Consider the following 23,281-nt stretch of genomic DNA (forward strand, 5'->3'; position numbering starts at 1 on the left):
TTTTTTTGATTATGCTACTACGATGTTTCAGCACAAAATCCAAGCATTTAATCAGTGTGAAACCTCAATATTTTGATCCTTCATTTCTTAAAAATAATTGATACTGTTCAGAGACAGAATTTCAAATGTCAGTGTCTCTTCCTTCTTTGTGTCTTGATTTGAAATCAAAACTTATGATCAAATGCCACAACTTTCTGTAAAATAGACGTTATTTTCTAAACAACTCAAAATGTAGAACAGTTCACAAGGAAAGGTAGTGGACTGATGGCTGCTGGAAATCATTAAAACTAAATAAGACATCTTTATAAAATTCTACTTCATTGCAGCTCCTGGGAGGAATTTATGGCTTGTGTGACATGGAAGAGAAAATTCTCAAGCTGGAAAACTATGAAGATATTTTGGGGAGTGTTTTGGGAGTTGTTCTTTTGTTGCTTTTTTAAATATATTGGCATGTGTGTATAAAGATGTCCATACAAATAATCTGACCCTTCATTCAGTTTCTGACCTAGGCTGTAGGTACCTATGGAAGCAATTTGAAAGACATTGAAAGTATGAAGTTACTTGTCCTCTGCTATATTGTTGGTTTCCAGTAGTCAGTGGTATTGGGACCTCCTGAACCACAGACTGCATACAGCATGTTATTAACAACATCTTATGTCAGGTCTTGCTTGCTCTTGTGGGCAGGAATTTTGAAAAGGCAACTCGCCACCTTCTTCAGCTCAGGATTTACCTTGGTATGCCTGGTCCTTATGAACATCTGCTTTATTCTATGTTAAACGGATTCTTCCTCATTGCTTAGGTATAGTTGGCACCTTCTAGTCATGCATTAAGATCATCTCATGTAAATATAACCATATGGAAGCTAGGCATCCAGTTTCAAATAGTCACCTAGGTTCTTTCTGCAGTCAGCAGAAAGAGACATGAGGCACTTCCAGAGGACGATTTAGCCTGTTGTAAGAGAAATGACTGATTGTTGGAATTAATTTCTCTCTAGATATGCCTCTTTTTGGTCACCTTCATTGACAAGAACAGCTTCTGTTATGAAGCTCTTCTCACTTCACTAACGTGTTGGTGACCCAAGCCAGCAGGCACCCCTGCCATCCTTTTAATGCATTAGCAGATACAGACTACAGGTATGCTAGTAGATTAAATGAGAAGTGAACCACCTTCTGGTCCAGCCTAGCTTGCACCCACAGACATTAATTTATCTCTCAAAAGAAAGCAGATGCACCCAGACCACACACCAGCCCAAAACTATACTAACACCAGACTGTGTCAAAATGAAATCTGACAGAGCAGCAGATAAAGTAGGCTCAACCTCTCCTGACAATTTAATAGCATGGGTGATTGTGGGACATTTTTCTGGGACCTGTGCCTTGGTCTAATTAATCAACCGGTATCGCATGTCCCTCTGACACATGCCTGTTGGATGAATAACCTTTTGTGCAAAATTACACCATGTGTTTGGAATTCAGTAGTGTACTAGAGAAAGCTCTGGAGCTCCTGTCTGCTGTGATCTTTACAAGGAAGTCAGCAGTGCTAGGTAGCTTTCATCTTGTGACCACTGCTCACCATGTTGTTTCTAATGATTCCACTCTTGCCTTCTACTCCTTCCAGCTATTTACATTTACCTCTCGTCACCTGCCTTAACCTTTATATCTATTTTGCAAGATTTAAAGAACAGGAACATTTGTGTGTGTGTGTGTGTATGTGAATGCGCTTTCTAATCCTGAACCAAACATTGAAACGATTTTTGACATTATTTATTGAGAGGCTTTACAAGGAACCTAATGAAAATAAATTAATAAATCCGTACATATAAAATGAACAAATAAACAGAAAGGAGGGGTTTTTTTGCACACAGGCTGGCTGGAAAATACTAGGATTTAGGGGGTTGGGCTTTTGGGTTTTTGGGTTTTTTTCTTATTTGGCCCTATTTCCTAAGCTATTAAATATAAACAAATTTTGTAATTAATATTGAGTTTTCAGTATTGCAGGATTTGAACCGATTTTTTTGTAGGACAGAAGCCTGCATCTAGTGAGATGAATGGGGTCTTCATACTTCCTAAAATGGGTCCAAGATACTGCTATAAAATGGTGGAGATACTTTGCCTGTGAGAATGGTGCCTCTACATCTCAGTAAAATTCAAAGTCTTGACTTTTCTTTTGCAGATTCAGTGATCCTATTCCTACACTCTTCCTCAAGGCAAACTTTTTTCATTCATGGTTTGTTGCTTTGTACTTTTTTTTTTTATTTATTTAACTCATGTTTTATGAAACAACACACTACTCCCCCAAGAATATCTGAAAGAAAGCGGACCCATGGTTCAGATGCACACCCTTGCCTTCCTACAAAAGAGTTTGTTAGGAAACCAGAGCAATTTGGTTAGATGGCCCAGTAGAGGGAATATTCAGCCTTTAAATAAATACACAATAAAAATAGCACAGTGTTACTATAGGGTTACTGGACTGTAGCAGTAAATGAACTGAATAAAATTTTATGGCTTCTTAACATGCTGAATTTTTGCAGTGTCGTCCATCTTGTAGCCTAACAACATTTCCCAGCCTGCTATCAGTGAAACTAATAGCGCAGATGGAAATTTTATGAAAAATGGGAAATCTTTGTTGGTTTTATATTATGTCAGTAGAATGAATAAAGACCATATTTTGGCATTAATAGCTAATGGTGGAAAGTGCAGAGGGAGGGAGAAAGAAAGAACTGTTACATTTTCAGCTTTTGGATTTATGTTTTTTAAAAAGAGTTGGCTGTAATTAACATATTTGAATTTCATTATCATTAAGCTGATGAATTATTTAGTAAGAAGGTGAACAATGCGAAGACATCATTAGTGTATTCAAGCAGCTTAGTTGTATTCCATAAGTCTCCTTGTGACTCCCAGACTGCTGTATTAATCACATGGATACCACAGATATGTTCTGTTATTATCTTTCACTGCAAGGTCAAAGTTTTGTACTAACATAACGTATGGGGAAAGAGTAGGGGGGAGAAGAAACCTCAAAATTATTAATCATACTGCAGAACAATGATAAAAAAGGTTCTTTACTGACTTAAAATGGATTCCTTAATGCCTCTCAAGCAGAGATGTCATAATGACCTCTGTATCAGACCTTCTTAGACAACACAGGTAGCACATAAAGTGGATGCACAGGAAGCAGCAAATACAGTAACAATAGCAGTAATAGACCAGCACTCAGCTGAGTTTTGCATCTAAGCAGCCAGAAGCACAAGTGCGGAAACATGCGTCAGAAGACAGGCTCTGGATGGCTTTTGCTTTCATTTAAAAAAAAAAAAAAAAAAAAAGGAAAAGCCAGAAGGTTTGTTGTTCCAACTTGTTGAGTAAGGAGGATTGTTGAGTAAGGAGGAGCAAATATGAGGGTTTTTTTAAGGCAGATCAGAGTTCAGTTCCCTTTCCAGGTATAGTGTCAACCTTCTGGGTAAAACCAGCTCAAACACACCCTTTGATAATATATCAACATGCTACAAGGCAACACATCCATATCTGCTAAAACACTGTATCTGCTAAATACAAACCCAAATCTCATTGAAATCAGCTGTCATAAATACTCTCCTGAGCTTATTTTTAATATGTTTTTCCTGAAGGTTTTATAGAATTAATTATGAATGTTTCTTTACTATAATAATTTGGAAAAGATACATATTTTTATATATATATATAAAAAGATATAAAAAATATAATCAATGGAAAAGAAATCCCACTAGATATTTATAAAATGGCTAGTTTCTCATGATCCCCAGTATTAAATCCTGGGTAGATTTTATATATCTTTAAAGATATATATATATATATATAATTATATGATACCAACACCAAATGTTGATGAGTAATAATGGCACCAGTTTACATCAATGCAGAGCCAAAAGATTGGTATTTTCTCTGTTAACCTTATAATACTACTTAAGACAAACCCAGGGAGCCTTTATGAGACCTTTATTAGTTTGAATGCTATACAAGTAATCTAATTAGTCATGTATATTCCCTTTCTAGTTAAAAGAGGGAGAGAGAAAGAGGAATGAAGAGAGACAGAGGAAGAGGATGGCAAAGTCAAAGATCTTGAGAAAGGAAGAGAAAGAGGAAAAGAAAGGGAACAAGAAAGGCAAAAGAGAGACATAGAAGAAAGAGTAGCCCAGAATATGATTTTCTTTCATATATCAGTCATTGAATTGTCCTTTCCAGGTGTTTCTGTCATCAACAGCTATAGAGGGAACATCTGTAACTACTTTAAAGTAGTCAGATTATGAAATAATTTAAAATAAACCACATCTTTAGTGACTCACTGTTGAACTTATCAATCATCAAATGTTCTCAGCCATGACTGCTCGTGAAAATTTTACCCTGTCCCTAAAATATCTTAATAGTTAATTTGAATTTTGAAAGAAACATCACTTATACTGAAATACATTTTTAAAAATAAGATTTCCTCCAAATCAATTTGATCTTCATATATTTGCAGTGAAGAATGTCATCCCTGAAGTCTTAGTGAACTGTATTTTATGTCCTTGTTCACCGCAATATTTTGAAATCAGGACAAGAAATTTCTTTTGCTTATTTTATTTTTTTTACTGTTTTGTTACATCTCTTTTTGAGAAGACTTGAAAAATGCAGTGAAACATTGTGAAATTATTTTCATATTTCTTCTCTCCTTTAAGTCTGGAAATGTCATTCATATCAGATTCTTAGGATTATTTTCCTTTTTCCTTTCTCAGTTCCCAGAAGAAATATCAGCTCAACAGTGTCTCTTGTATTTCTCATGCTTCTTTTGACTTTTATACTTATACATTGGCAGTATAATATAAACAAAAACGATGCACAGTTTAAGGTAAATTTCATAGTGTTGATATTCATATCAAGACTTCCAGGTAGCACAACAGGCACATAGACCTTATTTTGGCCCAGGGAAAAAGAATTACTCTTAGCCTCAAAGAACTCAAAAGCAATATTATTTTCCACATCACCAAAGCTTATGCATAGAAGGTTAAAATACCACATGCAGCACATGTCAGGATGTTGCTAGGAGAGCTGGCACCATAGTAAAATAATTTATTCAGTCAAATTTTAATATTTGCACTTATTTTCTTCTTGCTATTCTTTTCAATACTTATGCAGTCACATTCAACTTTTTTTTATTTATTCTTGCAAAAGATAAAAGATGCTGGCTTCATCAGGTTATTTATTTATCTGTTCTTCCATATAAAAAGCAAAATATGTCTTTGGGTTTTTGTCCATATAAGCAGGCTTACAATAGTTTAGAAATTTTTGACCCTGCCTTAAGTGAGGCAGATAGACTATATGACCTCTGGAGGTCACTTCTAGTATGATCTATGAGAATATATGAATCCTGGCTTTGACTCTTTTTAGGATTAGTGACCTACAAGATGTAACAACACAAATCAGGTCTTCAACCTTTCCACAGCGTTTCCCACTTTGCTAGTTGTCTGTTAATAACACATCAGTTTTGTGAAGCTGTATCTCTATAAAACCCACATCTCAGAAATGGAAAGCATTTCTGGCACAGTAGTAATGAGACTAGAAAAAAATATATTAAAGGGTTACATTTGCAAAGGAAAAGAGAGTCTTCATGTCATGCCACCAGCTGTGAACAAAATTCATTTGCCTCTCAAATATAGCCCCTAGGGAAGATCCCAGGAGTGGTGTGTGAAATAGAAGGTTGTAAATGTCCCAGAGACCTTACACAGTTTAAGGGCTTGTTCAAAATCAGAAGTGAAAACTAAATAGTGATAAAAAGGGAGTGAAAAAAATAAACCAAAAATGTTTTAACTCACATTGCACATTGAGTGTTCAGGAGGCAAAAATCAGACAAAACCGAGTATTCATCCTTCTGCTTCATGTTTAATCTCAGCTCTTTTTCTAAGTTTTCCCCCATTCTCCACTCAACTATTAATCTGGGTTTGGTTTTTGCTTTGTTTTCCCTCTTCTTCTTCAGCTGCTGTCTCCCTGTGCCTCTTTCTTCACACTCCGCTTAATTCACCAAAGCAGTTGTGCCTGCTTGATCTGATTGACTTTAACAGGATTTCTCAGCTGTAAGTAAAGTATGTGGTCTCTGTCCCCTTGTTCTTCTTTCAGCCCTGTACTTTCTTATTAACTTTTAAATACTCCAAATCTCTAGGGCACTGAACCACCTTAACTCTTTCTGACATAGATGGGAGCTGAGGACAACTGACATTTCATAGCAGCTGATCAGCATTTCACTGTATCGATACGTAAATGCCCGATGGGTCAGATCCAAAGTCTCCTGAAGTCAATGGAAAAATCTCTCATTGACTCAAACAGGCTTTGGATCAAATCCTATTTGTTTATCTGCCCTTCTGTGTTAACCTTTTATGTTTCTCATCTTTCCCTATCAATATCCTTTGCTAGAGGCAATCTTGGCAGGACTAAAAGCATGGTGAAAATTAATAAGTTAACCGCATTATTCAACGCATTCAAAAAAAAGTTAGCTCTACTTTACTTCAAATGAACAAAATTCTGTTTCTGGAAAGAACACAATTTAGATGATCAGATATGCTACACTGGATTTTTTTGTTTCTTCAGCCTCTTACTGAGAAACTAATTTGTGAAATTGCATGTGACTACAGAGATTCAAAGATCCAAAAGAGAATGGGAAAAGGTACAGGGGGAAGGAAAAAACAGGAAAAGGGGAGAAAAAGCCTGAACAACATAACCCCCTACCTTGTTTGATTACATTGTTTTAAGTTTGGATTCTTACCTTTTATAAAACACATAACTCAGTGTGCAGATTCTCTGCAGTTTATAAAGAAAACATGAGATATGCCGATGCATAAAATATTGGGCCCAACATCACAGTATGTGCAAAATTCCATACAAAATTCACATGTCCTGTGGAATAGGAATTCCTTATTGCTCATCTAGATTAAAATGGGTGCATAATTTATCTGGTGCAAAATATATGCAATGCTCTTTCTTAATAATTTATATTAAAAAGATGTTTTGGAATTTGGCATCAAGGACAACTCTTGCAAAAGGCTGACAGGAAAACACATGCTAAAATAGGCATTTCTATAAGAAAAGGACATCTTTTTTATTATCTACCTCACTTATTTTAATTAAAAAGACACCACATAAACATTATTAGCAGTATAAAAATTAGGTGGCTAAGCTTATCTAATAATTCATAATTTTCCTGACACTTCCTTGGTGTCATATAGAAATGCATAACCCTTAATATTACATCTATGTTATATATGGATCTGTAATGAAGATAGAATCTAGGAATCTAAGAAGCTTTCTTATGATTTAGATATTTTTTTAAAACATAAATAAAACAAAATGACAGCAGGGAGAACAGCAATCCACCCAAAGGTCACATAGGTGCTTAAATATCACAGTACTAAGCAAATGTCTCATAACATTTTAAAGGAAGATAAAATTACTTTTTTATTCAACTGAAGCATAGGGAAGACTGAGTGAATGGGTTGAGGTTGCTCAGGGAGTTGGTATCTGAGCCCTAAAACTCCCTGCCCATTAAAACATCCCACAGATAACACATCCTTCACGCCTCATGATGCTATCAGTCACTACAGGCTCCATAAATAGTGGGTGGGGGGGTGAAGGGGACACTGGAAAATGTGATCTGATGTTTACAGAATCTGCAGGCAGAGCAAGGAAAATAAATTATTTTTCTATAAGAAGACCAGGGGAGCATAGGTAGAGCTGAGATTGTTTAAGAAATCAAACTGTTGGCAATTACAGCAGAAATCGTCAGGGCCAGACACAGCCACAAGGGGATGAAAGGACAAAGCAGGCGTACAGCTTCACTCTTGCAATGTAACAGGGAATGTGAGGCTCTACAAACTACTGATAATGGGGAGCTAGAGTCCCTTTGGCCTTCTGTGGAAAATACATCCTTATTAATTAATAAATCTTGGTGAAGTGTGAAGATGGAGACTGAGGATGAATTGCCCACACCATCTCCTGTTCAACAACGCAAGCCCAGACTACTTCATGAAGATGTACTTCAGCAAATTTCTTTTTAGAGAGGTAAAATGAAAGAGCAGCACACAGAAAACATACTAGTGATGACAAAACTCAAAGTTCTTTATTGCTGCATGCAAGTATGTAATATATATGTACAGAAACATTTAATGTGATCCAAAAAGCATGTCACTGGACATCTTGCAAAAATTTTTATTAGTGAAATCACAAAGATTACAAGCTCCAGTCCTGTGTAACAGAACTTCTGGTTAGATGGTGACAAAAGCAAGAAGTTCAGTGATTTTGCAGTTTCTTTTGAGATCATGGTGGAGTTCATGGATGGTACAATTTTGCATGTTGGAAAACCTTTACCTACGGTTTCCTAGCACTTGGGAGGAAAACAGGAAAGCGTGACTGGAATCTCATTTCTTATTTTCTACCTGATACAACACACTTTGGAGGGAATATAAATTCTCTGCCTATTTTTAAACAAAGTTCTTGATTTTGTGTATAGACCTTAAACTGCATTTTAATTTCTATCTCCTCAGTTCTATACCTAATAAATATAAATATATTTCCTTGGTGGAGGTTTCAAAAAATCTGTACAACTTTAGTACAGAATGTATAGATGTGTATGTATGTAGCAAGATTTAAGAGAATAAGTATACTTTCTGATTTATGATTTTTTCCCTATTATTTTTGTTGGTTTATTAGAGGTCAATCTTGTCCATCACAGATGACAGCAAAAAGAAGAAACGCATATGAAATGTTTGTGTTATCCTAAAAAAATAAAGAAGGAGGAGGAAGGGGGGGGGGGCAGGGTAAAACAATCCTTGAAATTGTGTGATTGAAATGAAGACATGCTGAAATTTATTACCAGGTAATATATACAACAAAAAAGTGAAACAAAACTATTCAGTCTGCTCACATTAAGTGAGAACGGAGAACTGGTTTCAGACGTTGACTGTAATCTGATTGCAGCATCGTAAGAAGGCACCTGTAAATCACACAGCCTCCATTTGTATTGGATCTATCCAGAAATCTGATTGCAAAGAATAAACCCTTACACATGGATTTCTTTAATAAAGGTCAGTGTCTTAATTTATCGCTACTCACCAAATGACCTTACTTATGAACTATACTCAGGGAGTTTTCATAAAAGTCTTTTCAAACTTCATAAAGTACTTTCCCAGGTATCTCAAGAGATTATTTTTTAAAAAAATGTTTGTTCACCTTTTTGATGTAAGGCTTAGTAATTATAGATGAAAAGTTTTCTCGTCATTTGGCCTGGAAGATTTGCTTCACCGTCTCAAGTAATTGGTTGATTTGGACAGCATTCCTGCTCGTAGCATCTGAGATCCACAGTAGAATCATTTCACAATCTTGAAGTCCATCAGTATCAGACACTGTTGCGCTGAAGATCAGTGAAGAACACCATTTTCAAACTGTTGTCCAGTATGCCTCTTGCTCTGAATTGTTGGAACAGCTACAACTAAAATTGCCTTCTCTCTCCCACTCTTAAAATCAGAGTAAGAGGTTTGGTGATCAGTGATTATGGGCAGTTTCCTGCCAGAGAGTTATTATCAGCATCTCTGCACACTGAAAATGATAGCTGGAGCCTTTTGCTCAATCTGTGCCTAATTTTGCTCAGCTGGTGCTTAAGATCTTGGTGCATAAATAGTGAGTTTGCTTCCATGCTAATACATAGGAAAAATAGTTCTTAGCAGTTCAAACAGATAGTGTGGCCTGAAGCTCTGCAGAGCTGGGAGCTTGTTATTGAACCCCCATTGAAGTGGGAAAAGAACTGCTCTGAGTAGCAGCAAGAGGTAGAGAAAGACCCCAGGGAAAAGGGAAAGCCATGACAACATAACAGAATACCCAAGAAGACAGGCTTTTACCGACATATGTGTTAGTTTATAGTATTTTGAAAGGTTAGGGGTGAGTTCGGAGGTGGGCAAGTCTCTCCAAGAACAGACATAAGGAATGATGCTAACAAGCAAGGCGGGAAGGAGATGCTCCTCTCGTGTTCAGCTCCTGGGAAAGCTGTGTAAGGGAGCTGGGATAAGGGAAGGGAAAGGCCATCATGGTGACTGGGCTACAAGCTCTAGGCTCAACATTTTGAATGCTGTCTGTCATTTGCTGTCATTCATCATTAGTTTTTTTTGAATATTTCACTGATGTGTTGTGCGGAAACCTTATGTGACTAGGTGCTGCTTTTGAATATGAACAAGGCTTGGAAGTAGATTTTTGAATTTATCAGAAATACCCACTCAGTTAATGAGATCTGGTAATGGAATACAGGTACTATGATCAAACTGGGAGAAGTATGATGTGGTAGCCATGATGAGTAGTCCACGGACTCCCTTCAGTCCTCTATTCCACGTAATAGGCATGTATGCTGGATCTACCTAAACTCAGGATGGTGAGCACGAGTTAGTGGTGCACCAGTAGATGTGGTCATTGGTTGATTGTAGAACCTTACTGGAAACAGGCAGCAAAACACTGATGTTAAGACATCTGCCACAATACTTTTAGGGTGTCTGGCAGAACCAGCAGACAATACAAGAAAGGTTGTAAAATATGATATCTTTACACATTAAAAGTCTTGATTTATTGTTACTGACTTTCTTTAGCTTGCTTGGCATCCCCTTGTGATACAAAATGCTTGCTTTGCTTTTTTCTTTCTTTCTTTCTTTTTTTTTTCCCCTCCCTCAGAAAAGGCTTTCCTCCTGATAACTTGTAAGAATAATGAAGTAAGAATTTGGTAAATTCATTTCCAGCTGAATTCAGTGTGTAATGGACATGTAAACTATGTTTTTATTGTCATTAGAATGCCATTCCTCTGCTTAACGGATTCTACTGATGAATCCAAACAGCCTTGATTCCATACTAGTGCCTAAGAGACTTTCATACACACATTTAGGCAGGTCTTATAGATGTTTTAATCATTGGATTTTACTGGTAGAGAGTGGCAAAAATCAGCTATTGTAAAAATGGGTGATAGTTAGGGATATGAATTGCAACAGCACAACAAAATCAAAATTATGTTTTTGATTAATCCAGTCACACAATGTAGGCCTGCAGTCTAAACAAGTAGTCATTTAGTGGTTTGGGGTAATCAGTATAAAACACTGATCATTCTAAAGCAGGATTTTCAGAAGTTCCAGTGTATATATATATCGAAAAGATTTAAAATGTTCATACTTTCCTAAAATATAGAAATAGTTTAGTGTGAGTACATAGTGAATTGAAAACAGTAAAATACTGTACTAAAAGGTTGTCTATAATCTAAAATAATAATCTTTACCTTGCATATTGTAACAGTTAACCCTAGATTTCAAAGAACTACAAACATGGTAGTGTCAGTATTCCCACTTTAAAAATAGAAAAACAAGGCACAGAAAAATAAAGTAAAAACAAGGCACAGAAAAATAATTTGCTCCAGGACAATTATCAGAGCACTGCTGGAGGGAGGAAAAAAAAGATGTATTATAAAAATGAGACCAAAATGATTTTTCCATTATTTAAGTGAGATATTTTGACACACAATTGAAACGGAAGAAAGATGAAATGGCAAACACCATACTGGGATATATAAATATAAATGTAGCCTGTGAGATACATGAATACATCCTCTGGTTTTCATTATAAGGTCTTAGCTAAAGCACGGTATCCAATTCTGAGTGATGCACTTCAGAGATAGAAGTGGAAAGGGGACGCAGGAAAGCAAACAGCGATCAGACGTCCAGAAACAAGCTATGAGGGAAGATCAAAATAATTGGGGTAATTTTGGTAAAGTGGAGAAGACTGCCAATATAAACTGATAACATCCTTCAAATACATAAATGCTTGCTAAAAAAAAAAGGGAGACATTTATTTTCCTTCCAAGTCCAAAAGTGTTAGGACAAATTAATGGATTTAAACTGCATGAAGAAAGAGTCAGGTTGGATTCAAGGAAAATCTTAGCTGAATTTTCACATGTTGAAGCAACGATCACTAATTTGGCCAAAAAGGTTGTAGAGTGGCCAGACTCAGAGAACTTCAACATATTTCTTAGGAATAACATTGGTAGGGTTGAACCTTAGGACACGATACAGACTAGCTGACTTGCTTACATTTCTGACCCTTGATTCTGTACACATTATGACTTGTTCTGTAAAATTTTCTGTATAATGCCTCTATTTTCTGTGAAAGTCATAAGATAGTCATGGCAAAAGGGCCCCACAACTGAAATATTTTTAAGATGGTGCGTGGTGCATTCTGTATGATATAGACCTATAACGTAATCTTGTTGCTCATCTCTAATAGCTCACGGAGTGACGAAGCAGTTTTTTTCCAGTTTTACGTTTCTAGAAATATCATGCTGTTTTCAGAAGACCACTTCTAAATGTATGTAATTAAGGCAATACCAAGTGGCTTGAGACTGAAAAATTAGCACCTGTTCTGCAGTGGACCTATTCAGGTTCCATTTGCTGTTATTTTACGTGGTATAAACTCACTCCTTGAAATTAAAGAAGTTTTTTTTTGCCCACAGATTTCACCTACAGATTCCACCTTTTGTGATGAATTTTCTTCATTGATGTGGACACAAATGATGGTATTCTTTGAGTTTTTCCAGAAATTCATGTCTGGTAGCATTTTCACCATGCATTGGCTGTTTTTAGAATGACATTTAGGACTGATGATAGAGTTCTTGAATTTTTTCTAGAGTTTTTCAGATGGACCTCTTCACATTTCCAGTGTTTAAATATTATCCCCCTTCTGAGAAAAAACAAGCAAACAAGCAATAAAAACCCTCCACACTTCTTTTTGTAAACTTCTCTAGCATTACATTCTAGGAACTTGCCTAGATTTTTCACTTAATCCTCATATTTTTTCCCTTCCACATAGTTTTCTGCTATTTTTCCATACACTATATTTTCATTAAAATAACTAGAAAACCCAGTTTTACACTAATTTTTGTCTTTTCTAATTCACAGTAGAAACTCAGCCTGTCCTGCTATGGTTTCTTTTCCAGGAAATAGAAATCTATCACTGATATTTGCATTTACACAAGTTTTGCAACAATTTTTTTTATGTAGCAAGTGTTTCTAATTTTCAAGATACTTAAGCCACGATTGCAAAGCACAATTTCTGATTTATTTTTTCTCAGCTTTTTCATCCTCCTATTTTGTTTGCTTGCTCATGACTATAAATTAATCAAAGTTGAAAGTTTGTAATTACAACATAAGCTACATGTTCCCTTTACCTCATATCTTTTTTTAGAACCAATTGCTTGCTTATTTAACTAGATTAGCCATAAAATGCCAAAAAAAGGTTATTATAAGAGAAAAAAAAAAAGAAGAAAAAAGTAATTTCCATCAAACAGACATATAAATAAACACATAAATCATTAAATGTACATTTTCTTGACATTTTTTCAGTCTTCCACTTTTTAATTTAACCCAACTGCAGGGAAAATAAACTGCAATCTTTAAATGTTTTTATGCTTTTGGATGAATACATTCAAAACTGGGGGAAAAAAAACCCAAACAGAAAAAGTCCTTTTAGGCTGCATTTTCAATTTAAATATTTTTCACTAAAGTAGATAAATAAATAGACAAATAATATAAATGAATGACCTTCAAAGTTACCCCACAGAATCCATAATCTCCCACGTAAATATTTTTTTCTTGAGGAACAAAAGCTTTCTTACCCCAGCTTTCATGCTCTCCCTCTCTCATCCTTAATGGTTTTTCTGTCTCTCCCCAAATGAGTAACACTTAGACTTTTGGTTTTTAAGGTCTCTTAAAAAAGGTCTGTAGTTCCAAGCAGTCACAAGCACATCCTCCCACAAATTTTCTGTTATTCTCTTCTTCCTTTCCCTTTCCTAATGATTTCCCTTTGACCTATTATAGCTTTGATAGTTAGGATCCAAATCTGAGTTTCCAAAGAAATTGGAGATGTGATTAATTTCACTTAATTATAAGTATCTACATTGAGCAGATACTTCTGAACTAGACCGCTTAAGATCCTCTTACAGCCAGCAAAGTAGGCACTCCAAAGATACAATTCTTCTTGCATATTTTGAACTATTTTAAGATGAAACAAACTGTAGATTTAGAAGCACCACTTTTTGTCAAAGTAATTTCACCCATGGATATGACTCAATTAGCTGCATGAAAACAATTTACTAGCTTGTACTGTAGTTAGTGGAGTATTAATTGGTATAGCCAATGCAGTTCTGGGAACTATTTAACTTGCCCAAAGTAAATGTCAGTATTTACCTGTATTATCTGAACTTCCCGATGCCCATATTATATTAAAAATAATTTTTTTTTTCTGTTCCTTTACTGTACATTGTGGTAAAATATTTTTTCTTTCTATGACACTTCAGGAAAAATGTTACAACCTGTGAAATTAATATGAGAATTTTTCATTTGACCACTTTCAGTTTAGAACGTGTATACTTCATGAAATAAACAAACAAAAAGGCAAAATGCCTACCACAACAACTTCTGTATGGAATAGGGAATATTTTATATTCTACACTGTTTGTATATGTCACTATGCTGAGTAGCTGTTACATACTTAGGATCTCTCAGCCCAGATTCTGTTCAAGTCCTTCTTCAAAAATTGTCTTTAGGTTCTAAATGCTGTAGTTATATCAGTGGAATTATGTTTTTCTTAGAAGAGGAAGAGTTTCCCATGCAAGAGGAAATCCAAAAGACTTTCTAACTGTATATCTATATGGTAATAGTGGATTTTTATTTTTTGGGTTTTTTGATGGTAATCCCAAGGCTTGATTGATCTCACCAAATGTTAGCTACATAACATTGCATATCTAATCTATGTTTTCAGTATAGACTACCTTGGTAGTCCATAGAAAGAGAAAGCGCCTCTAAAGAGTGATTTATCTGCATGTAGACAAATATCTGAGATGACTATTGAGATGTAGATCCCTGTAGATGGCTAAAGTTGGGTAAAATGAATATGATTCTCAGTCTTGTTGTAATATTGCTCAACTTCCGTTTTCCACACTGATTAGTTTTCATCAGCCTGAAGGAAATTCCTATGTAAGTATAGTGATCTTGATTCTCCTCTGATTCTCATAATTCTCAGTGAAGTAAATTCATGGGACTTATATCTACTGCATATATACACTGATAAAACTAGGAGAAAAAGATGGTTCAAGTTATTCTTATAATCTTGTAACCGCTCTCAAAATTTCCAAAGGTACTACAATTTTCAAAGACTATCTGGTAGTGAAAATGAATATTGCTCTATTGAAGGCGGTCGGTCTGTGCTGATTTACATCATTTGACAACCATTGAGTTCTGTACATGGAAGTGGATGGAAACGATAAAGACTAGTCTCATTTTTACTTTTTTTTTTTTTTTTTAAGCAGGTTTGTTGAAAGAGATTTCTCTGGGATTTCACCAACTGATATTTACAAGGTTCCCATGAAATAGATAAGGCCTGAAACAGTATGTTCAGGGCCTTGTCAAACAAGTCAAATGTGTCTGTAATTCACACTAGAAGGAACGTTCCAGGTATTCAATTATCCACAGGCTGTAGTTGAACAATTCAATACTCAGTCTGCTAAAAGCCGAAGGAAATAAAAATCACATAAAAAATTCTGGTCTGAAAAAAGTGTTTTCTTTCTAATTTCTGACGTGTGGTGACAGTTCATCTTACATCATGTCACATTAATGCAGAGCAACAAGCCTGTTTTACAAAAGGAGAGGGTAATGCAGAGGAAAGGAAAAAAAAGTTCAGAGGAATTCTTCTCAAACAGATCCTTACGCTATCAGTTTGGACAGTGAGCAGTCAATCCAAATTTAGCAGGCAGATGGAGACAGAGCAGATGAGTAAGTGGATCCTCTTTATTTGAGGAGCTGGCAGGCGCTGTGGTTCACCAGCCACCTAAGTTATGTTTTAAATAGGTTAGCATGTCTATAATTTACAAAGAGAAAATGTAGTTAGCAGAATGAATGAGCTAAACATCTGGTTTACATCGCTAACTGGAGTTGTGTTTCTTCAGGTAGTCTGAAAAGAGGAACCTGACAGAAGAACAAAACCCCACGGTTTAATAGAGATCTTCTTCTTGAGAACTTTTATTGACAGAACATCTCTGAGAGAGATGAACTTAAAGCATACAGCTCAGCCTTAATTTCATGACTACTCGCATGTATAATCCAGTTCATTCTGGGGGAAACTGTAAGTCAACTTCTAAGAAAGTCTTAATAAGAATTCAGTGATCACTTACAGTTAGCTCTGGAGATGTTAAAATCATGGAATATGCCTTGATGATTGAAATTTTCTGCAAATGAAGTGATAAATACTTTCAGCTGGGCATCCAACATTCATGAAAAATCCTAGCAAAGGTACTATACTTATATCAAAAAGACTAGCCCAGCACTTCTGAGAAAATCAAGGCTATTCATTAACAGAAACTGGTGGCTTCTTCAATATGCAATACTCTTTAAAGCATTTTTTCAGACAATATCTCAATACTGTATTAGAACAGTGCTTTGCTATGGGTAGCAGTAATTTTTGGAGGAGACTTAAAACTGAACACCTGATTGCACGTGCTGAATATATATCCCAGGAAATTGCCCGAGTCATTTAAAATTAGGGTGCTGTCTAGCTGTTACTCTTTGTGCTTGCCAGCCTCCCTGTTCAGCATTGACTGGAATTCTCTGTACAAATGGCTAGCATTTCTAAACCATGTTTACAACACATGGAATTAAATTTACTATTTGCAAGAAAAGCTTTTCTTGTTATGGTACATAGATATGCCAGAAAGCTAACTCTAGAATAAGCAAGTTTTCAAAACTGGAGAGCTATAAATCGGAGAGGAACGACTACAAATAGGTGAGTAAGGCTGAAAAAATTAGCTCTGTGTAATCAGGATAGTTGCTTCTGTCATTGTGTCTCAGGGAAGCAAGGCTAGAAATTTCATAAAAATTAAACCATTATTCTTGTACAGGGGTGGAATTGAATTTAGTTTTTAAAAATAATTACTCTTTGATATAAATCATTGAGAAGCTTTGATTTGTTGTTTTCATTCCATAACAACTCATTAAAAAAAAGCTTATATAAAAATTGTATCTGTTTTTCATATGTAGTCAATAAGGCACCACAGTCAAAATGCAGGTGCTACTGTGTGCCCTGTAATTTACTCATATATCTTTCCTCTACAGTCTTTCCCTGTCTGAATATTACCTTTAATTGTAAATGAGGGCTTGTATATCACTGCTTTAGGATCACAGAATCATGCAGCCATGGAATAATTTAGCCTCCGAGTCACTTGCTCCAGCTTCAAATTTAGAGCTGAATTCAAGATTAGATCAAGTAGCTTAGGGCTTGGTCCATTTAGGTTTTTAATATTTCAAAGGATGGATAGTCCATAACTCTGGGCTCCTATTTTGTTGTTTAATCAACCTCAAAGTGGGGGTGTTGGGGACAAGGGTTCGCCGGAGTCAAGAAGACGCTCAATATGAGTTATGCAACTTGCTCAACTTTATTAGTTTCTAACACTACTTATATAGACTCGATACACATGCATATTCGTAAAGCAAAAATATAATTGGTTATTAGCCTCTAAGCGTGCGCGGTTCTCACACCCCTAATTATCATGACTAAAATAAGCATTCTATCCATGTAGCTATTTGCGTTGCTATGCTTCAGCCTTGTAGTTTGTTACTCCCTATATTCCCATACCTCTCCCTATCTTTCTTGGCCTTGCACCTGCCTTCCCAACAGCTGTAGCTTGTTACAGCCACTGTTGGCACAACATAATTACTTGGCCTCAGGATTCAAGAATAGCTCAAGGCTACCTTTCTTGTTAACTTCAGCACAGCAACTTCAGCACAATTCTAATTACAGGCCTATTCTAATACCAGTCCTGGATTGTGCAGATCTTCAGAGATTCTAAGGCCATGCTTCTGCAGCCATTCTTCTACATGGGGGAAAAAAAGTATTTCTAATACCCACCTGGAATTTTCTTCTGTTGCGATGTGTAAACTTCTGTTAGCCTTCCTGCTCTTTGACCTTGCCTTATCCAGGGTGAACAAACCTGAATGTCTCAGGTTTTTTTTATATACCATATGCTCCAGCCTCTTAAGAATCTTGGTGTCTTGGTGGTCCTCACCTTGACTTGCTCCACTCTGTCAACCTCTTTCATGTCCTGGGGACCCAAAAGTGGACACATTCCTCCAGATACAGTTTAATAAGTGCAGAATAAAGGAAAATAATTAAATGTCTCAATCTTGTGACTATACTGTAAATACAGTCCCATGTGCAGTTCGCTTTTTCTGAAAAGGCACGTTGCTGACACGTTCAGCTTATCTATCCGGATACCAATTTCTTTTCGGTAAAGCTGTTTTCTACTGAGGTAGCACCCAGCTTGTACTATTACACACTTAATGCTGCTTTGTTTCAGTGGGCACTGAAATATTACTTTCATAAAGTTAAATAATAACCTCTTCCCCAACACAATCAATCACTAGTTATGGTATCATAGAATTGTTTCATTTCTTATGGTCCTTTTTATTTTTTTCTTCTTTTTCTAATCACCATAACTAGTACAAAAACATCGATGATGATTTACCAACAGAAAAGATGAAGACATGTCTCTGCCAAAGGATTTGTATCTCTTTAACAATCTTAAATTAGTTCTGTTCAAACTAGTCACTGGGCTAGTTTTTCTTAGTGAAAACAGACATCTGAAAACATGAAAGCAAATACATGGAAACACAATGAATTGTTAGATTATCTGTTTTGCTTAAGGAACCCATCCATTAGAATAAAAGCAATTGATTGGAGGAGATAAATTTAAGGGCAATTTAAAAAGTTGTAAAGCAAAACAAATGTAAAATACAAACCAAACCAAACCAAAGGAAAACAAAACTCTTTACAAAGCCAAAAGTTTTACTGAGTTTTCCCAGTCTGATTGAAGAGAACACTATAAGTAAAAAATAAGAACATTGCAGAATAACCACATCAGCTGCAAGACCTTCCTGTGCTTGCATTTTTGTGTGGTTAAGTAATTAAACTAACCTTGTCTTGGCTTTTGTATTCTGAGAAACCCAGGATGTGAAATTCTCCGCAGTTGTGGATGCGGTGACCTCCACATTTTCAACAATGCCTGAAGTGTGTTTGGCATGGTAACTGCTGCAGTTTTCCCTTCTTAATAGCCACTTTGCAACACCTATATCCCAGATGAATAGCCAGCTTGATCAGTTTTTTCCTCCCTACTCTTGATAAATGTTTCCCCTTTTCCACTTGGCTGGCAGAAAGACGACCATTAAACGTTCATTTGTTTAAGCTAACAGACTGTGGTCATCTGCTCCCCAGGGAAGGCAGGAATCCAAACAGGTCTAAAATGGCATCGTTTAGGAACACAATCAATTCATTATCTTTTTCATAAAGTTCACATGTGCACACATTAATCATAATGGAGTGGCACTGGGCAGAAAGTTCTTACCTAAGCAAGTTCAGTGCTGCAGCATCTCTTTATCTGCCTCTTGCATTTAGGCTTTTATTGTCTGTTCATTCAGCTGTTGTTTTATGAGTGCCGGTGTATCTTTTGTATGCACCAGTTGAACAACCTCCAGCGAACCTTCATGCAGTGGGCCCCACATGGCTCTGTTTGTTCTGAATGCAGCATATAGCAGTAGAAATTAATGCTGAATCATTCTGTAATTTTTTCCTACTCCTATCTTTTACAAGAAACTGTTTATGTCTAGGTAGGTTTGCCTTATATGTCCTTTTTGACCTCAAGCCTGACATTATGGAAAGAAATAGAGGCTCTTAATTTTTCATACTTATGTGGCCCTGACTACTGTTTCATCTGACTCTCTAAAAATCTTAGTTGTGTTTGTACTAAACAGGTAATTCTCACTACTGTGATTTAATCATTAAATGACAAAAGGAGTTAGAAGGCAACTCCTATTTCTTGTTTTATAAAAATACCAAAACTATATTATCCACTGACGTTTGTTCTTTGAGTTTTGTTTTGTTAAAGACATTTGGCTACTGAGTCTTTTCCAAATATCTGAGATTTCATTGCTGAAGTGTTGTTTAAATATGTGAGGATTTAAAACACTAGGTTGTTCAGGTGAAGAACACAGAGGGAAAATTAATACATCAGTGTCCCACTTACTTGCACCAAAGTTAATCACTCAAGTTAGGATTCATATCGCCTAATATTAAATATCAAAAGATGTCTGTGAAACATCCCACTTTACAATGGGAGAAAATTCCCCCAGGGAGAAACCAATTTCTGTCTACTGTCTCTAGACAGAATACAGACAGCTTCCTTAGCAGACATAACTTTTATACAAAATTTCTCAAAAATAGGTCTTCAATGATAGAAGATTATCTTTTTAAGTAACTATCTCAGTATGGATGTCACACTGTGTGAAGTTTGGACATTGTTGTTCTAACCTTGATGTAGGTGTTCAAAGTCATCTGTTGGAAGGGAGTGTAATGTTGACCTCACCTGGTCAAAGTGATGTAAGAAACATCTGTATCTTGTTCCAGTGTGATTTTACATTGACACAGCTATTTCAAAATGCTACAAAATAATATTATTTTTTTTTAGAAGATGATGACGAAATAATTATATTTTTCTGTATCTTATAGGCAAAATAAAAATTTGTTAAATATACAAAGTAAATAATTATTAGTGATTTTTTAATCTATATATAAAAATATAGTGATTAGACAACAGAGAGGATATATTTTAACTATTATGTTTTCTTTTTATCAGGCATATATACATATATATATAGTCAATAACCAGTACCTTGGAAATATAAACTTAGGTTACATTTACTTGACATTTCATGACTCTTTTAATCATGTTTTTAAAGAAACCTATTCTGTCAGTGGTCTTGAGGATAATACGTTCTGGCAGGTGGCTGGGACTTAAAAAAACCCCAGAAACAGTTAAAGTGCTTTTTTCTCTTTGTGTTTTCAGTGTGTCATGGAACATCATGGAAAATGACATGACTGACAGAAACCTGATGTGATTCAGACCATTTTCAAGGGGAAAATGGTACACATTCTCTGAAGATTTCTTCTGCTCTCAAGCAACCCACAATGTCTTTGAAAATACCACATATTGTCACAAAGTGACAGGAAAGATGCCAGAAGTGGAGGGGTTAATATCTTATACCTTCTATAGCTGTTCAAGAAAAATATAGCAAGACAAGACAGAAAAAACATAAAAAGTTCTCCAGCAGGAAAGTGTCATTTCAGGAAAATGCTTCTGGAAATACTTTTTTATTTGAAGTTATATCTGTTTTAATAAAATCTTGTTTAGAAGCAGTTCTTATTTTTCAACATTAAAGACTGGAAAATTTAATTGTGTATTTTCAATAGATCCTTTGGGGGTTTTACTTATGAAATTTAGTTTGGTTTATAAGTTTACATTTTGATGAAAGCACAATTTTTTCAATGTTATTAACATACTTTCCCAAAATGTTTGATTTTATATTCTGTTTTTACAGGTTTTAGACCAATTTTGTGAAAAGGGCAAAATCTATTTCAATATGCATTATAGTGCAGAAAACATAACATCTTTTTCTATATGATGACTTTTTTTAGGCCATAAAATGTCTTCTAATAGAAATGTATGCGGGTATGTGTGTATATAAGTACACACACACACACACACACACACACATATATGCATATTCACTGTGTTCTAGCACATCATGCTCCTCATTGGCAGCTACAGTTACTGAGCCAAAAAACATGATTTTTAACAACTTTGAAGGTATTAGAGGAGAATATGGTGTTTGTGCACTGATTGTATTTTTGTTCTACAGCTGGCAAAACTGGAATCAGGCTATGACTGATTAAAAAGACCAAGACCATCATGACAGAAACACAATTAGAACAGCTCCCTGATTTCCCACTTACCATCTAAGCTCCTGAATCATTATGATTCCCTCTTTAAAATATGTTTTGTTAGTGTCACTGTGTATAAATATTTGCCATATATGTATACGTTCTGTTTGATTTTGTAAAAAAAATATTTAGCAAGATCTACATTTTTTATGTTAGTTTTTATTTGCCTTTTACCAATACTAATTATACTGAATAACACGCCAATTTCAAAACTGTGTTTCAATGTTTTCTTCTCCAGTTTTGGGACTGGAAGAGAGTATTTCAATGACTTCCAAGAGTTACTGTTCAACTTCTCCACTGAAATAAGGCACCTAACTGAGCAAACTGTGATGTGGAAGCTGATGACAGAGGGACAGAAGGTGCCATGAATCAAGAATTTTAAGAAAGGAAAAGCCACCCTGAAACAGGGTAGGAAGTGCTGGGAAGAAACTGTTTTGAAGGAAGAATTATAGCCAAGAAACACTTCAAAACAACGTGTGAACATTGACACCAATGACCCCTATTCAGTGTGTTACCTTCAGGCTTATTTTTAACTTCTGTGCAGACCACTTGAGTACAGGTAATTCCAAGATTATATCTTGTGGGAAGTTTGAGAACATCAACTCTCTTCCATGATGGGCATAGCAATTATGGAAAGTACTAACAAGTATGTAGGGTAGACTTGTAATTAGTCAGTCACAGCGTAATTACTATGTTTTTGCTACCAGCACAGAAGTCAGCTTTGGCAAAACAAGCATTCTGGACCTCTCCCTTGAATTTAACCCTCCTCAAAGGCTAATATTTTGTCTTAATGGTATCCATGGTATCTGAGAAACAATAATGTTTTTGCAAAGAAGAAACCAGATTTGATTAATTCTACTATATGTTTGTGTAGTGCTGTAGTGCTATAGCTACTTTAAGTAGTTTTGTAAATGTTTAATCATCTTTTTTATTTAACTCTCACAGCTGAGAACTAATGTTGCAATCCCATAGGGAAGAAAAGAACTATCTAAGAAAAGAGAGAGCCGGGGGGAGGGCGGGGGGTGAACCTAAAAAATAACCCAATGCTGTCAACCATCAACTATCGAGAACTTTAAGGACACTATTGATCACAGCTTTTTTATAATTATTACTTTATTTCCTGTTTTGTTATGAGTTTCATCTGTCTTCAAATAATCCTGTTCTAATGAAGGGAATCTTTGCATGGAGATCTAAATGCTGTCTTTGAATTTTATTTTTGATTAACACATGACAACACACACAGAGAGATCTTTTATCTTGGTTTAGATGCAGACACTAGATTTACAAAATACCAGTTTCCTTTCCAGCTGCTGATAGATGTTGACAAGTAACTTGGACAGATTTTTTTATAAAGTTTCCATCTTTTTCCTACTATGAGAAAAAAA

This window comes from Falco cherrug, chromosome W, assembly GCF_023634085.1.
Source record: "Falco cherrug isolate bFalChe1 chromosome W, bFalChe1.pri, whole genome shotgun sequence".
NCBI classification, from domain to species: domain Eukaryota; kingdom Metazoa; phylum Chordata; class Aves; order Falconiformes; family Falconidae; genus Falco; species Falco cherrug.